This window comes from Dromaius novaehollandiae, chromosome 11 (genome assembly GCF_036370855.1).
Source record: "Dromaius novaehollandiae isolate bDroNov1 chromosome 11, bDroNov1.hap1, whole genome shotgun sequence".
In the NCBI taxonomy this organism is placed as follows: domain Eukaryota; kingdom Metazoa; phylum Chordata; class Aves; order Casuariiformes; family Dromaiidae; genus Dromaius; species Dromaius novaehollandiae.
Window position 1 is genome coordinate 1,500,668 of NC_088108.1, and position 6,000 is coordinate 1,506,667.

The following is a 6,000-nucleotide window of genomic DNA, read 5'->3' on the forward strand; positions in this document are numbered from 1 at the left end:
GTGCTTGTGAGGTCACAGCAGCCTCAGTGCCTCCTAGGCCAGTGGCAGGCTTCTGGCTACTGGCTGCGCTTCTGAGCTCACAGCAGTCTCAGTGCGTCACATTTTAGAGTGCAGCAACCCCTGCTGGCTGTGCTTGTGAGGTCACAGCAGTCTCAGTGCCTCCGAGGCCAGTGGAAGCCTCATGGCTGCTGGCTGTGCTTGTGAGCTGACAGGAGCATCAGTGCCTCCGAGACCAGTGGCAGGCTCATGGCTGCTGGCTGTGCTTGTGAGGTCACAGCACCCTCAGTGCCTCCCAGGCCAGTGGCAGGCTCCTGGCTGCTGTCTGTGCTTGTGACGTCACAGCAGCCTCAGTGTCTCCTAGGCCAGTGGCAGGCTCCTGGCTGCTGGCTGTGCTTGTGAGGTCACAGCAGCCTGAGTTCCTCTTAGACCAGTGGCAGGCTCATGGCTGCTGACTGTGCTTCTGAGGTCACAGCAGCCTGAGTGCCTCTTAGGCGAGTGGCAGGATCATGGCTGCTGGCTGTGCTTGTGAGGTCACAGAAGCCTCAGTGCCTCCCAGGCCAGTGGCAGGCTCATGGCTGCTGGCTGTGCTTTTGAGGTGACAGCAGCGTCAGTGCCTCCTAGGCCAGTGGCAGGCTCCTGGCTGCTGGCTGTGCTTGTGAGGTCACAGCAGCCTCAGTGCCTCCTAGGCCAGTGGAAGGCTCATGGCTGCTGGCTGTGCTTCTGAGGTCACAGCAGCCTGAGTGCCTCCTTGGCTAGCAACAGGTTCCTGGCTGCTGGCTGTGCTTGTGAGGTCACAGCAGCCTCAGTGCCTCCTAGGCCAGTGCCAGGCTCCTGGCAGCTGGCTGTGCTTGTGAGGTCACAGCAGCCTCACTGCCTCCTAGGACAGTGGCAAGCTCATGGCTGCTGCCTGTGCTTGTGAGGTCACAGCACCCTCAGTGCCTCCTAGGCCAGTGGCAGGCTCCTGGCTGCTGGCTGCGCTTGTGAGGTCACAGAAGCCTCAATGCCTCCTAGGCCAGTGGCAGGGTCCTGGCTGCTGGCTGTGCTTGTGAGGTCAGAGCTTGCTGAGTGTCTCCTAGGCCAGTGGCAGGCTCCTGGCTGCTGGCTGTGTTTGTGAGGTCAGAGCATGCTGAGTGCCTCCTAGCCTTGTGGCAGGCTCCTGGCTGCTGACTGTGCTTGAGAGGTCACAGCTGCCTGAGTGCCTCCGAGGCCAGTGTCAGGGTCACGGTTGCTGGCTGCGCTTGTGATCTCACAGCAGCCACAGTGCCTCCTAGGACAGTGGCAGGCTCCCGGCTGCTGCCTGTGCTTGTGAGGTCACAGCAGCCTTAGAGCCTCCTAGGCCAGTGGCAGGCTGGTGGCTGCTGGCTGTGCTTGTGAGGTCACAGCACCCTCAGGGCCTCCTAGACCAGTGGCAAGCTCATGGCTGCTGGCTGTGCTTATGAGGTCACAGCAGCCTGAGTGCCTCCTAGGCCAGTGGCAGGCTCCTGGCTGCTCACTGTGCTTGTGAGGCCACAGCAGCCTCAGTGCCTCCCAGGCCAGTGGCAGGCTCCTGGCTGCTGGCTGTGCTTGTGATGTCACAGCAACCTCAGTGCCTGCTAGGCCAGTGGGAGGTTCATGGCTGCTGGCTGTGCTTGTGAGGTCACAGCAGCCTCACTTCCTGCTAGGCCAGTGGCAGGCTCCTGGCTGCTGCCTCTGATTGTGAGGTCACAGCAGCCTCAGTGCCTCCTAGGCCAGTGGCAGGCTCCTGGCTGCTGGCTGTTCTTGTGAGCGCAGAGCTGCCTGAGTGTCTCCGATGCCAGCAACAGGCTCCTGGCTGCTGGCTGTGATTGTGAGGTCACAGCAGTCTCAGTGCCTCCTAGGCCAGTGGCAGGCTCCTGCCTGCTGGCTGTGCTTGTGAGCTCACAGCAGCCTGAGTGCCTCCTAGGCCAGTGGCAGGCTCCTGGCTGCTGGCTGTGCTTGTGAGCTCACAGTAGCCTGAGTGCCTCCTAGGCCAGTGGCAGGCTCATGGCTGCTGGCTGTGCTTGTGAGGTCACAGCAGCCTCAGTGCCTCCTAGGCCAGTGGCAGGCTCCTGGCTGCTGGCTGTGCTTGTGAGGTCACAGCAGCCTCAGTGCCTCTGAAGCCAGTGGCAGGCTCCTGGCTGCTGGCTGTGCTTGTGAGGTCACAGCAGCCTCAGTGCCTCCCAGGCCAGTGGCAGGCTCCTGGCTGCTGGCTGTGCTTCTGAGGTCACAGCTGCCTGAGTGTCTGCTAGGCCAGCAATAGACTCCGGGCTACTGGCTGTGCTTGTGAGGCCACAGCTGCCTGAGTGTCTCCTAGGCCAGCAACAGACTCCGGGCTACTAGCTGTGCTTGTGAGGCCACAGCAGCCTGAGTGCCTCCTAGGCCAGTGGCAGGCTCTTGGCTGCTGGCTGTGCTTGTGAGGTCACAGCAGCCTCAGTGCCTCCTAGGCCAGTGGCAGGCTCCTGGCTGCTGGCTGTGCTTGTGAGGTTACAGTAGCCTCAGTGCCTCCTAGCCAGTGGCAGGCTCATGGCTGCTGGCTGTGCTTGTGAGGTCACACCTGTCTCAGTGTCTCCTAGGCCAGCGGCAGGCTCTTGGCTGCTGGCTGTGCTTCTGCAGTCACAGCAGCCTCAGTGCCTCATAGGCCAGTGGCAGGCTCATGGCTGCTGGCTGTGCTTGTGAGGTCACAGCAGTCTCAGTGCCTCCTAGGCCAGTGGCAGGCTCCTGGCTGCTGGCTGTGCTTGTGAGGTTACAGTAGCCTCAGTGCCTCCTAGCCAGTGGCAGGCTCATGGCTGCTGGCTGTGCTTGTGAGGTCACACCTGTCTCAGTGTCTCCTAGGCCAGCGGCAGGCTCTTGGCTGCTCGCTGTGCTTCTGCAGTCACAGCAGCCTCAGTGCCTCATAGGCCAGTGGCAGGCTCATGGCTGCTGGCTGTGCTTGTGAGGTCACAGCAGTCTCAGTGCCTCCTAGGCCAGTGGCAGGCTCTTGGCTGCTGGCTGTGCTTGTGACGTCACAGCAGCCTGAGTGCCTCCGAGCCCAGTGGCAGGCTCATGGCTGCTGCCTGTGCTTGTGAGGTCACATCAGCAACAGTGCCTCCTAGGCCAGTGGCAGGCTCATGGCTGCTGGCTGTGCTTCTGAGGTCACAGCAGCCTCAGCGCCTCCTAGTCGAGTGGCAGCCTCCTGGCTGCTGGCTGTGCTTCTGAGGTCACAGTTGCCTCAGTGCCTCATGCGACAGTGTGCAGCGATCCCTGCTGGCTGTGCTTGTGAGGTCACAGCAGCCTCAGTGCCTCCTAGGCCAGTGGCCGGCTCATGGCTGCTGGCTGTGCTTGTGAGGTCACAGCAGCCTGAGTGTCTCCTAGGCCAGCAGCAGGCTCTTGGCTGCTGGCTCTGCTTATGAGGTCACAGAAGCCTCAGTGCCTCCGAGGCCAATGGCAGGATCCTGGCTACTGGCTGTGCTTGTGAGGTCACAGCAGCCTCAGTGCCTCCTAGGCCAGTGGCAGGCTCATGGCTGCTGGCTGTGCTTGTGAGGTCACAGCAGCCTCAGTGGCTCCGAGGCCAGTGGAAGCCTCATGGCTGCTGGCTATGCTTCTCAGGTCGCAGCAGGCTCAGTGCCTCATATGTTAGTTGCAGCAGCCCCCGTTGGCTGTGCTTGTGAGGTCAGAGCAGCCTCAGTGCCTCCTAGGCCAGTCGTTGTCTCATGGCTGCTGGCTGTGCTTCTGAGGTCACAGCAGCCTGAGTGCCTCCGAGGCCAGTGGCAAGCTCCTGGCTGCTGGCTGTGCTTGTGAGGTCACAGCAGCCTCAGTGCCTCCTAGGCCAGTGGCAGGCTTCTGGCTACTGGCTGCGCTTCTGAGCTCACAGCAGTCTCAGTGCGTCACATTTTAGAGTGCAGCAACCCCTGCTGGCTGTGCTTGTGAGGTCACAGCAGTCTCAGTGCCTCCGAGGCCAGTGGAAGCCTCATGGCTGCTGGCTGTGCTTGTGAGCTGACAGGAGCATCAGTGCCTCCGAGACCAGTGGCAGGCTCATGGCTGCTGGCTGTGCTTGTGAGGTCACAGCACCCTCAGTGCCTCCCAGGCCAGTGGCAGGCTCCTGGCTGCTGGCTGTGCTTGTGACGTCACAGCAGCCTCAGTGTCTCCTAGGCCAGTGGCAGGCTCCTGGCTGCTGGCTGTGCTTGTGAGGTCACAGCAGCCTGAGTTCCTCTTAGACCAGTGGCAGGCTCATGGCTGCTGACTGTGCTTCTGAGGTCACAGCAGCCTGAGTGCCTCTTAGGCGAGTGGCAGGATCATGGCTGCTGGCTGTGCTTGTGAGGTCACAGAAGCCTCAGTGCCTCCTAGGCCAGTGGCAGGCTCATGGCTGCTGGCTGTGCTTTTGAGGTGACAGCAGCGTCAGTGCCTCCTAGGCCAGTGGCAGGCTCCTGGCTGCTGGCTGTGCTTGTGAGGTCACAGCAGCCTCAGTGCCTCCTAGGCCAGTGGAAGGCTCATGGCTGCTGGCTGTGCTTCTGAGGTCACAGCAGCCTGAGTGTCTCCTTGGCTAGCAACAGGTTCCTGGCTGCTGGCTGTGCTTGTGAGGTCACAGCAGCCTGAGTGCCTCCTAGGCCAGTGGCAAGCTCATGGTTGCTGGCTGTGCTTGTGAGGTCACAGCAGCCTCACTGCCTCCTAGGACAGTGGCAAGCTCATGGCTGCTGCCTGTGCTTGTGAGGTCACAGCACCCTCAGTGCCTCCTAGGCCAGTGGCAGGCTCCTGGCTGCTGGCTGCGCTTGTGAGGTCACAGAAGCCTCAATGCCTCCTAGGCCAGTGGCAGGGTCCTGGCTGCTGGCTGTGCTTGTGAGGTCAGAGCTTGCTGAGTGTCTCCTAGGCCAGTGGCAGGCTCCTGGCTGCTGGCTGTGTTTGTGAGGTCAGAGCATGCTGAGTGCCTCCTAGCCTTGTGGCAGGCTCCTGGCTGCTGACTGTGCTTGAGAGGTCACAGCTGCCTGAGTGCCTCCGAGGCCAGTGTCAGGGTCACGGTTGCTGGCTGCGCTTGTGATCTCACAGCAGCCACAGTGCCTCCTAGGACAGTGGCAGGCTCCCGGCTGCTGCCTGTGCTTGTGAGGTCACAGCAGCCTTAGAGCCTCCTAGGCCAGTGGCAGGCTGGTGGCTGCTGGCTGTGCTTGTGAGCTCACAGCACCCTCAGGGCCTCCTAGACCAGTGGCAAGCTCATGGCTGCTGGCTGTGCTTATGAGGTCACAGCAGCCTGAGTGCCTCCTAGGCCAGTGGCAGGCTCCTGGCTGCTCACTGTGCTTGTGAGGCCACAGCAGCCTCAGTGCCTCCCAGGCCAGTGGCAGGCTCCTGGCTGCTGGCTGTGCTTGTGAGGTCACAGCAGACTCAGTGACTCATAAGTAAGTCTGCAGTGACCCCTGCTGGCTATGCTTGTGAGGTCATAGCAGCCTGGGTGTCTCCTAGGCCAGTGGCAGGCTCATGGCTGCTGGCTGTGCTTGTGAGGTCACAGTTGCCTGAGTGCCTCCTAGGCCAGTGGAAGGCTCATGGATGCTGTCTGTGCTTCTGAGGTCACGGCAGCCTGAGTGCCTCATAGATTATTGTGCAGCCCCACTTGTTGGCTGTGCTTGTGAGGTCAGAGCATGCTGAGTGCCTCCTAGCCCAGTGGCAGGCTCCTGGCTGCTGGCTGTGATTGTGAGGTCACAGCAGCCTCAGTGCCTCCTAGGCCAGCAACAGGTTCCTGGCTGATGGCTGTGCTTGTGAGCTTACAGCAGGCTGAGTGCCTCCTAGGCCAGTATCAGGCTCATGGCTGCTGGCTATGCTTCTGAGGTCACAGCAGCCTGAGTGCCTCCTCGGCCAGTGGAAGGCTCATGGATGCTGGCTGTGCTTGTGAGCTCACAGCAGCCTCAGTGCCTCATAGGCCAGTGGCAGGCTCCTGACTGCTGGCTGTGCTTGTGAGGTCACAGCTGCCTCAGTGCCTCCTAGGCGAGTGGCAGGCTCATGGCTGCTAGCTGTGCTTGTGAGGTCACAGCAGCCTCAGTG